Source organism: Physella acuta, unplaced genomic scaffold, assembly GCF_028476545.2.
Source record: "Physella acuta isolate Inbredline_101_S28 unplaced genomic scaffold, ASM2847654v3 ptg000837l, whole genome shotgun sequence".
NCBI lineage: Eukaryota > Metazoa > Mollusca > Gastropoda > Physidae > Physella > Physella acuta.
This window is the reverse complement of record NW_026732354.1, coordinates 5,088-15,810: the sequence shown is the minus strand read 5'-3', so window position 1 is coordinate 15,810 and position 10,723 is coordinate 5,088. Positions and strand designations below refer to the sequence as shown.

The window sequence follows — 10,723 nt, the reverse complement described above, 5'->3', positions numbered from 1 at the left end:
TTTTAAATATCAAACATGCACAAGAATAAATGTTCTCATTAGACAGGCTGCATTGACAAAGTGTGTTCTTCGTTCTAAGTAGCCTAGTTGATTTAAAGGCACTTTTGTAAATTTTGTAGTTTTGTTTTTAGCTATCTATATAAACACCGTTGCTAGTTATCATATTTTGGTATGTCAATAAGGTAAACAAAAAATGAAACGAAACTATTTATCTAACTTCTGGAGAATATAGGACTATATATAAGTTATATTTGCTTGTTTTTTTTTGTAGAAACTATAATCTATGGGTTGGTCATGGACTATTTTATGCTCGGTACATAACAAATGGGCAACAAACTTACGTTTCTAGATTGTTCGATGTTCTCGAACGAAATTAAATTTATATAATTTATATAGAAAATATATACTTTTAACATTGTCCCCCCCCCCCCCCCGAAGAAAGTTTACCGCCCCCCCCCCCCCCCCGAAAATTTCAAGTGCCCCCCCCCCCCCCCCCCGGAGAAAAAAAGTCTGGAAGAAACACTGGATGTTCCAATTGCGTGTTCCTACAATCTACATCGGCGGAACTCTTTTTCAGTTTGATAGAATAATACCACCCCCAGAGAAAAATGTCTGAAAGAAACACGGCTTTACTTTACTATTATTATTTCACAAGGGGTAGGCTATATTATGTCTAACCTACCTTTGCAATATACGTATGATCATGCCCCTTTCAAGAGGACAGAAATTCGGGTTGATTTTAAAAGCTCTGTTAAATTCGATATGCCCTAAAAATTCAATAAAAGCAGCCATCGGTTGTTGATTTTTACTAGAAAGATTTAATTCTATAATATAAAGGACACCGGAGTCCTGAACGTATCGCGGTGAAAGTTAGGGGAGGGGTAGGACTGTTAGAAATTGAAATGTAATTAGTAATATGAATTAGTTCAACTTTAAAAAGGGAATAACAAAATTAACTACTAATTTTCAAATTTTCAGTGTATTTAAAAGTAAAAGCATATTTAAAATATTTCTTTTTAAAAACATTTATTTTATTTTTACTACGTTAATAGCGCTTAATTTAAACCTAGAGGCATTTTAAAAAATGAAAGCATTGATAGTTGACTATAAAGCTTCTCGAATGTGATACACATTTTATTTAGCCACATCACAAATGCATTTTTTTCTGTTGTAATAAGATTAATATATATTATGAAAAATAGGGGTCTAATCAATTATATTCATCATCAAATATATCTAACAAGTTTTGTTTCAATATCATTTTCCGGATATTGCTAGGCTACATTTTAAAATCGCTTTTGTTGAAAATATTAGCCCGGTTTACTTCCTTTTCCGGTTAGGACTTCAACATGGTGGGTAGTTAGGATTTTCATGATATAAATAAATGTATAAAATCCACCCCTTCCTTTGCCATTTTATTTAGTATAATCAAGTACTAAAAATATTATTATGGTTAAAAATCCCTTTGTTTCTTTTATATCAGTTATTAATTGAAAATAATTGTTAGCTCAACAAATTTACCATTAGAGTAGAGTGAAGTGCCACAACAGCCGATCCGATCACTCCGGTTTCACACAGAAACAAACCGAAAGTACTGTATTACTCTGCTGCCATTCTACTCTAATATGTGTAAGTCGTAAGTCATTTTGTATTCTTACGCAAAGAATTTGAGGTATTCATGTTTTAGTGGCTTCACTACTTGCGATGTTTTTCCCCGCCTTTTTTCTCTCACGCGGCCATCGCCTGTTTATCGCTTCGTACAATATTTGTTTTGATGTTTTATACAAAACTACAGATATCTGCTGTAAACCTGTCCATAACCTGTCCATTTCTAAATATATCCAGGTCAAATTATTTTGTCTTTCTCCTTCTGTAAGTCAAGTTTTTAAAGTTTCGAGGTATGACGTCGTAGGCGATTCTAGTTCCCCCTATGAAATACACTAGGCCCCAGATGAGATGAATAAAACCAACCAATCAAAGCTTTTTATAACTAGGTTAACTATAAATAGCTTCTGCAATATGTGCAGGACACTGTACATACGATAGATAATAGTATTTCTCGCTAACCCGGAGGCGTAGCCGGTTGCTAACAACAATATGGCGTACGGACCGGATGCATGACTTCCGACGATTTTTCGTCTTAGTTCCAGAGACTTTCTTAGAATTACTTTTAAAAATGTTTATCACGAGTAAAATGGCGGGTTTTCACGCTATAAAAATATGCTATAGGTGGCAAGGCTAAATATGCCAGAAAAGCATTTTAAAATTTGCTTTGGAGAATGAAAGCTAAATTTAAAAGTCGGTCTCATTAAAATTAATAGAACTTCTAAAATATCAGCCCGGAGGTCACAAAAATGAATTGGAGGTTGTAGAACTATTAGGTTTATCATTATATGAAGAAATAAATCAAATATTGCATGCGCTTTTTAAAATAAGACACGACTTTTGAATGACAACCAAATTTATTTATTTTTTTAAACCACGTGACCGCTATTTGATGATCACTAGTGGGGAACTTCCGGTACATGGCCACTTAAAAAGTCTTACTTATTTGTGGTTTTCTTTAGCTTCAAGCTTAAGAAGAGTTGTCATGGAGAGGTGTGTTGTGCATTTTTGTGAGTGTCAATAAATATTAAATTAAGTAATTTCGTTTAAAACGAACTAAAACGTCAAAATTAGTGCCTAATGGATTAAATATGGATGTCTATCATTCAGTAGTCATGTTTAATTTGAAATTTGGGTAAATTCTAGATTTAGTAAGAAAAACTAATAGATAAGGCTAATAAAGCAACCTGATAGGTGAATAAGGGTGGCCGCAGCTTGGGTTACGATTTGGGTGGTTTCACATTGCTGCGTAACCAACGACTTGAGCTAGACTAGCCAAGTTCTAGATGCTCTATATTTCAAGCTAAGCCTAGAATCTGTATAATTTCTATTTTTTTCTGTTGTTTTAAATTATTTCGATCATCTACTTCTTCTAAATCTAGTTTGTGTCTCTACATACAAGCATATCTAAGCAAATGTTACGTTATGTCTTGTTAGACTTTGTTAGTGGTTGTTACGTCCCTTTGTTATGATTAATATAGTTAGGTCCCTTGAGTCATCACTGGGGCAACTTTTAATGTCGTTAATTAATTTAATTAACATGTTTTTAATTTGGTTTTGCAATCTATTAATTAATAATACAATCAACAACACGTTTAAAAGTGTAAAATTTGTAAAAGGATTAAAATGTATAAAATACGTTCGTTACGCTAGCTGGTCAGGTGGCTGCAGGAAAAAAAAGAGGGGGAAAATATCGTAAGTAGCATTTCACTAAAACATGAATATCTCAAATTCAATGCGTAGGAATATAAAATGATTGATACATATTAAGAGTCTAAAGAGTAGAAAGGCAGAGGAATAATATAGTACTTTGGGTTTGTTTCTGTGTTAAACGGTTACAAAATAGCGCCCAATGAAAGTCGGGAATTCGCTATGTGTGACCTGTTGTGGAACTTCACTCTAGGCCTAGTCCAATTTAAATAACTAAAATAAATAATTTACACATTTAAACGTGTTGTTGATTGTATTATTTTAATAGACTGCAAAACCAAATAAAATTAAAATAGTCACTATATGCCTAATTAATTAATTTTATTAACTACACATGGTTTGACCCAGTGATAACTCAAGGGACGAAATTTTAATAATAATAATCATAACTAAGGGATGTAAATCACTAACAAGGCATAACCTAACATTTGCTAAGACATTTTTGTATGTGGAGACACAAACTAGTTCTAGAAGAAGTAGATGATCGAAATAATTTAAAACATAAAAATGTATAAACTCTGTGTATAAAGTGTATAAACTATAGGGCCTACAGGTTCTAGACTTAGCTTGAAATATATAGAGTAGTATTTCTCGCTAAGTTGGAGGCGTGGTCGGTTGCTAACAATAATATTGCGTCTGGACCGGGCGCATGATTTCCGACAAAATTTCAGCCAAATTCCAGAGACCTTCTACGAATTCCTTTTAAAAATGTTTACCACGAGCAAAATGGCTGGGTTTTCACACTATAACAACAAGCTATAGGTGGCAAGGCTATATATGCCAGAAAAACATTTGCTTTGGAGAATGAGGGCTAAATTTAAAAGTTGGTTTCATTAAAAATACTAGAACTTTTTAAATATCAATCTGAAGAGTACAAAAATGAAATGAAGTCTGTAGAACTGTTAGGTTTATCAGTCTATGTAAAAAGAAATCAAATATAGCAAACCACTTTTTTATAAACGATGGCTTTTGAATGACAATCAAATTTATTTATTGTTTTAAACCACGTGACCGCTATTTGATGATCACTAGTGGGGAACTCTGGGTACATGGCCACTTAAAAAGTCTAACCTGATTTGTGGTTTTCTTTAGCTTCAAGCTTAAGAAGAGTTTTCATGGAGAGATGTGTTGGGCATGGCAGTGAGTGTCAATGAATATTAAATTATGTAATTTAGTTTAAATGAACTAAAAACTTCAAAATTAGTGCCTAATGGATTAAATATGGGTGTCTATCATTCAGTAGTCATGTTTAATTTAAAATTTGGGTAAATTCTAGATTTAGTAAGAAAAACTAATATAGAGCATCTAGAACTAGGCTAGTCTAGCTCAAGTTGTTGGTTACACTGCAAGGATAAACCACCCTAATCGTTATCCAAGCTGTGGCCACCCCTATTTCACCTCTCAGGTTGCTTTAATAACCTTAGCTATAGTATTTACAGTGTCCTGCACATATGCAGAAGCTATTTATAGTTAACCTAATTATAAACAGCTTTGATTGGCTGGTTGTATTCGTCTCATCCTGGACCTAGTGTTTTTATCTGGGGGAACTGTTCTAACCTTTATTGGCACATTTTTCAATTGAGTACCAGCTTAATTTTTGAATATTTTATGCAACACTCATATTTTGCCTTAATCGAAGCCATGTTGCTTAAATTTAATAAGTTTATGTGGTCAAAATTTAGGCTATAACAATATCATCAGACGGTCGCAGATTATTAGCTATATACTTCTGCATACAAAATGATGGAACATTTTTCACTTAAAACTATAATCACATTGTTGTTACAATCTATTATTTTAATAAAAAGTAAAATAATGTAAAGTTATATTATTAGGTTTGTTATGCAATAAATATTTTAAAATACTTTTTTAGTTTGTGAAAATACTATTTTAACAGTAACAGTTTTTCAAAAATTGACTGTCAGATTTTTTTTATGTGGTCTATTAACTGAAATTATGCCATTGTTTTGATCCAAACATTAGTGAAAATGTTTTTTTAATGCCTGGACAATAAATGTGATATATATTGACTTTCACTGATCAGAAAAATACTCTGGGCAACCTAGTAATGTTTTTTATGGATTTAGAATATCACTTTAACAATAATGGCAAAATCGCTTTGCCCTAAATGTTGATTTAAAATAAATTGCCTTAATCGAAGCCATGTTACGTGTATATACATAGGTGATGTGGTCAAAATTAAGGCTATAATAAATTCAACAGACGGTCGCAGATTATTTACTTCTTTAATATTGCATACAAAATGTTGAATACATTTGACTTAAATTTGATTCTGCTTATGATATTATTGTAGCTAGACCTAACAAATAAGTGCATGTTTTTCAGTACAAACTTTGCCGTGTCCGTGAAACTGCTACTGGCCCCAAGAATGTACCTTACATAACTACTCATGATGGCAGAACTATTCGCTACCCTGATCCATTGGTTAAAGTCAATGACACTATTGCGGTTAACATTGCTGCTGGCAAAATGGAGTTCATTAAGTTTGATTCAGGTAGTTATATTTCTTTAAAGGTTTGTAAGTAGAATTATCCATTTAAATAATTTCCTAATGATCCTATTTTTATTGAAAACCAGGCAATCTTGTGATGATCACTGGTGGACATAACTTGGGACGTTTTGGGACCATATGGACCAATCCATGCATGTGATTAATTCGATGAACTTTTAGAATGAGACTGATGTAGATCAGGGCTCTCCAAACTACGGCCCGCTGGCCAAATGTGAGGTCCTCTCATACGGCCCGCTGTGATCTTTTTGTCCACGGATAAAAATCTTTTTTGGAGGTAGCTGAGGAACTCTGCCCAGAAAATTCAAAACAATTTTAAAATATAGCTTTGGGTACAAATACCACTGCCTGCTACATTGGTGAAAACATTGTGACTCAAATAGCAAAAAAATGCAAGCAAGTTCAGCAATTTTTCAATTGCAATGGATGAAGACATGAACATAACACAAGAGCTGGCACTGTTACCTGAGAGGACATATTCAAACATTTGCTGATTATTGCTTGGACTGGATTAACCTCAGTTATCTGACTGTTGATGGAAGAAAGAGCTTGAGTGGAATAAAGAAAGGCTTGGTTGGACAAGTTAATCAAATGTGTAATGAGAAACACATTTTACAACCAATGTTCCTGCACTGTGTTATTCATGAGCAAGCTTTGTGTGCTTAATATGTGGAAATAAGCAGTGTACTGAATCCTGTGTTGAAGATAGTGAATTTCTTAAAGTCACATGGGCTCAACTATTAGGGTTAGACAGAAAAAGTGAGACTTTCAAAAACCCATTTTAAGCAAATGTGGCCAGTTGCCCAGATTAACTGCAGCTGGAGGTCACTGAACTGCAAGCAAACGAACTTCATATAGACCAGTTCAAAGAAGGGCTGGTGGGTTTTTTATAAGTTTTTAACCCAAGGATAAAATTTGCTACTATTAAAACATTTGCATGGAAGTACCTTTCAAATTTTGCAACATACCTGTGACGTATTCACAAGGCTAGATAATTTAACAAGACACTATAGCATAGCGCACAACAAATCTCATCAGCAACCACCTCATCAGCAACCGACAGACAAACCGAACAACCCACATTAGCGACTGACACTGACAAACAGTCCGTACATCTAGCTACAATACACATATGACGACATCAAACAAAAACAAGTAAAGACACCTCACAACGCCAGTAACCTTCATTTAGACACCAATGCTATACCTAACTGTAAGTCTATTTCATTTATGTCGTCTAAATGCAGGTCTACCACATCTTCCCTTAGGTCATCTATAGGTATAGCATCGGGAACTACAAAACATATGCATTGACAATTGGCACGCCATACAGGCAAACATTTATCCACATTCAATTTTTTCACAGCCCAATAGGCACTTCCAACAGACTGGGATGCAAAACTTGTAGACACCATTTTTACCACAAACTAAACGATTCAATATCAACTAGTCATCACACCATATTAAAACAAAGCGATAGGGGAATATTGCTTCTTACGAGTAATAACAATGCATTCGTCCTTGGGGTTCTAAATTAATTAACAATAGGCAAGATTTTAAATATTTTTTAGAACACTTAAACAAGGCAGACATTCTAAACAACACACTAGCCCAAATACTAAACATGCGGTAGAGGTCATACCAGCCACCACCTTTTATCTCTATCACCTCAACGAATATCTCATAGGCTTCCTTCTCACAGACGTTCACGATTTTATCAAACATAATCACGCCATTAACGTTTTACAACATGATTCAAATTCAAAACCCTACACAGACAATTTGTTTTTTTTTAGATGTTTAGCCACACATAACCATTCATCCACAAGGGATCTTAGAAAAGCAACACTAAATCTCGCGAGACAGTGGCAAGAACATCAAGGTCTCGAGACCTTGAATAATTTTAGTGGGGTTAGTCGAAATCTCCCTCTTAGAGTGTTGTTTTACTAAGTTTTAGTTTAAATATTGACATTTTTGAATTTAATGAAAACCAAGGCCTTTGTCCCAAACTTAGAAGTAGTGATAGATTCAGGGAGACGATGTATCTTTTATTTTTTAATACCCATTTTATGTACATTAATAATATAGATGGGGCGGGGCACTCTTTCGCGTGTTCCGTGTAACAAGTTATGGCCCACAGTTTTGCAGTTTAACAGACACGCGAAAGGGTGTAATGGGGGCGAACCCGTAGATAGGTATGGGGGGGGGGGGGGGAGTTTATCATACACAGAAAACAATTTGGGAATTTTTAGCATCGTATGGGGTAGATGTAGATGGTAACTTTGTTTACCCCTTCCACGCGACGTATGATTTTGAATGTTATTTCGATCATACTGACATACCCGCGTTAGGTAGTTCTACAACGAGTGTAGCCAAACACGTGCCTTTGTTTTGCTCGATTGCTGCAAACGTAGATGGGTTCTTAGAACCCATCTGTTTTATTTCGATTGGGGTCCCCCAAGAATTAGTGACAGACTCCATACAATCTCCGAGGCAGCTTATGGCATTTTGAGAAAACAGTTCGAGCCTATTTTTAATCAAATAAGGGAACGATTTCCACCTCAAGCTAGGGGTAGCAATGATAAATCTAACGAGGAAGGGTTTGCTAGGTTAGAATAGTATTTGAGACAAATGCCGGTTATAGTGTTTAATTCAGGAAAATATGATATTAATCTCGTTAAACCGTATTTCATACAATATTTTTTTAGCTTATTCTAAAACAGAAGGGTTAGGAGAAGAGGGACCTATTTGTAATGATAATGAAAAATTAGAAGAAGATAAACACCTTTTTAAAATGTAGTTAAAAGAAATAATAATTTCATGCGTATTTCAACAAATAAATTAAAGTTCTTAGATATAGTTAATTATCTAGCACCCGGGTCAGTAGGGGGGGGGGGGACGACTTACGTCCCCGGGCGCCGACCTTAGGGGGCGCCAAAATGGGTTGGAAAAATAAATTGAACGGTTGAGGGGGGTGCAAATCGAAAAGTTTGTCCCTGGGCGCCGGGAAGGGTCGCTACGCCTCTGACCTGGGTTTAGCTATAGTAAATACCTCGCCGCGTATAATGTTAAAGTTAAAGGGACCAAAGGATTTTTTCCGTACGAATATGTAAAAAATTTAGCCGTCTTAGACGAAACGCGTTTACCTCCACATTCGGCCTTTTATTCAACATTAAATTTTTTAACATTTCGGACGAGGAGTAGGCAGCGTGTAGTCAAATTTGGGTAGAGAACGGGAAGGGAACTTAAAGATTTTCTCATATGGTATAATAATATTGACGTTAAACCGTTTATCGAGGCGCTCGTGCACCAAACTAACTTTTAGTACTTTTACAAAAATGTAGGGGTTGAAGTTGATATTTTCAAAGACGCGATTTCTGTCCCCGGGGTAACATTAAAATACCTATTTAAATTTAAAACACTTCCCGAAGACTTATCTTTTTCTTTGTTTTCTGAACGCGAGTCGGAGTTACAATATACATACAACAATAAGAAATAATATCGTAGGGTTCCTCTCCATAACTTTTCATAGACATCACGAAAAGGGTGAAACTTTCATCTGGGGTCATCCATTTATAACGTCCACACGCGGGGGGAGGGGGGGGGGGTCCGAAAAATGACTTTTGTGGACGTCATAAATGGATTGCCCCTAAGGGGGAATAGCAATAAGGTGGTAGAGGCGATTAAGGGGTACGACGCGAATGCGCTTTATTTATGGTCTCTTATGCAAAAAAAATGCCGACAGGATTTCCGATTATTAGAAATAGTGAGGATGGGTTTAGACCGCGTAGAGATAATCATTATGGGGAACAAAGGACGTAACTTTGAAAACGGCGTTTAACGGTGGTGAAGTTAGTTTAGGATCCAGACATAAGATTAGACGGGTGGGACGCGCAGTGTCGAACTGTTTATCAGTTCCGTGGCTGCCTCTTACACTGACACACTGACTGCCCATTAACTAAAGGTAGAACTGTAAATCCCGTAAGTAATAGACCCTTGACTGAGTTATTTGAAAAGACAACCGAAATTACGAAGTACCTGGCCGATAGTGTTGACGTTAAAGTCGTAGAAATGACCGGCATACGGTAAAACTTTAACGGTTAAAACACGACATGCGGACATGACTTACTGTAGTGATAGTGATGTCGGGCATTAATAACCCGCGTTTTAAAAAAATGACACAACTTTCCGAGACTGTCGAGGTAGAAATGCTAAAAAAAAAAGATAGATTGGTATCTTCCTCTACAGATAGGTTTTTTCGTCTATCAATACGCGAAACTACGGATGTTAGTAGTTAGAGTTTTATGACTTTATAGACAGATATAGGACCGACTTTCAGCTCTGCGAGATGGATACCGACAGTCTATACTTAGCGTGCACCGATGACTTGTTTAAAGCCGTTAGACCCGGACTACAACACGAGTTTTTTGACATTTACGACTAATGGTTCCCTTCTTAAAGACCCCAATTTATCAGCGGCAAAGGCACGGTAGCTATTGATTGTCAGGGGTTTAGGGATAGGAAAGTTTATGAGAAGAGAATACCGGGGTTGTTTAAGTTAGGTGGAGTGGATGGGATGATATCTATTATCTTTATGTAGTAGAACTTACCACTGTTCCGGAGACTATTGTAAACCATCGACCAAAGATTCATTTCAGGTCCACAACAAAAGAACCGGGTGATGTAACAAATACAGGTTTCAGGGCATTCAACACAGGGATTTATACATACACCCAACACAGAAACGCACTTTCTTACAGTACAGACTAGTACAGTCAGACAATGTGACATCTCCCCATAACATATAATGCTTTGACAGATAAATATGACCATGACACTTTATATACTAATGTAAATAAAACATGTATGCTGATGGGG

General features: G+C 35.7%; 1 long non-coding RNA gene and 1 other non-coding gene across 2 annotated transcripts; both read left to right on the top strand.

Annotated features, from left to right (window-relative positions):
- Positions 1 to 1,327: 1,327 nt before the first annotated feature.
- On the top strand, positions 1,328 to 8,048 carry LOC131951904 (uncharacterized). Its single transcript, XR_009388458.1, has 3 exons — positions 1,328 to 1,352; positions 5,662 to 5,830; positions 5,914 to 8,048. It is a non-coding gene; the product is annotated as an uncharacterized LOC131951904 (long non-coding RNA).
- LOC131951922 (small nucleolar RNA SNORA16B/SNORA16A family) lies at positions 5,460 to 5,593 on the top strand. The gene has a single exon (XR_009388459.1). It is a non-coding gene; the product is annotated as a small nucleolar RNA SNORA16B/SNORA16A family (small nucleolar RNA).
- Positions 8,049 to 10,723: the final 2,675 nt, after the last annotated feature.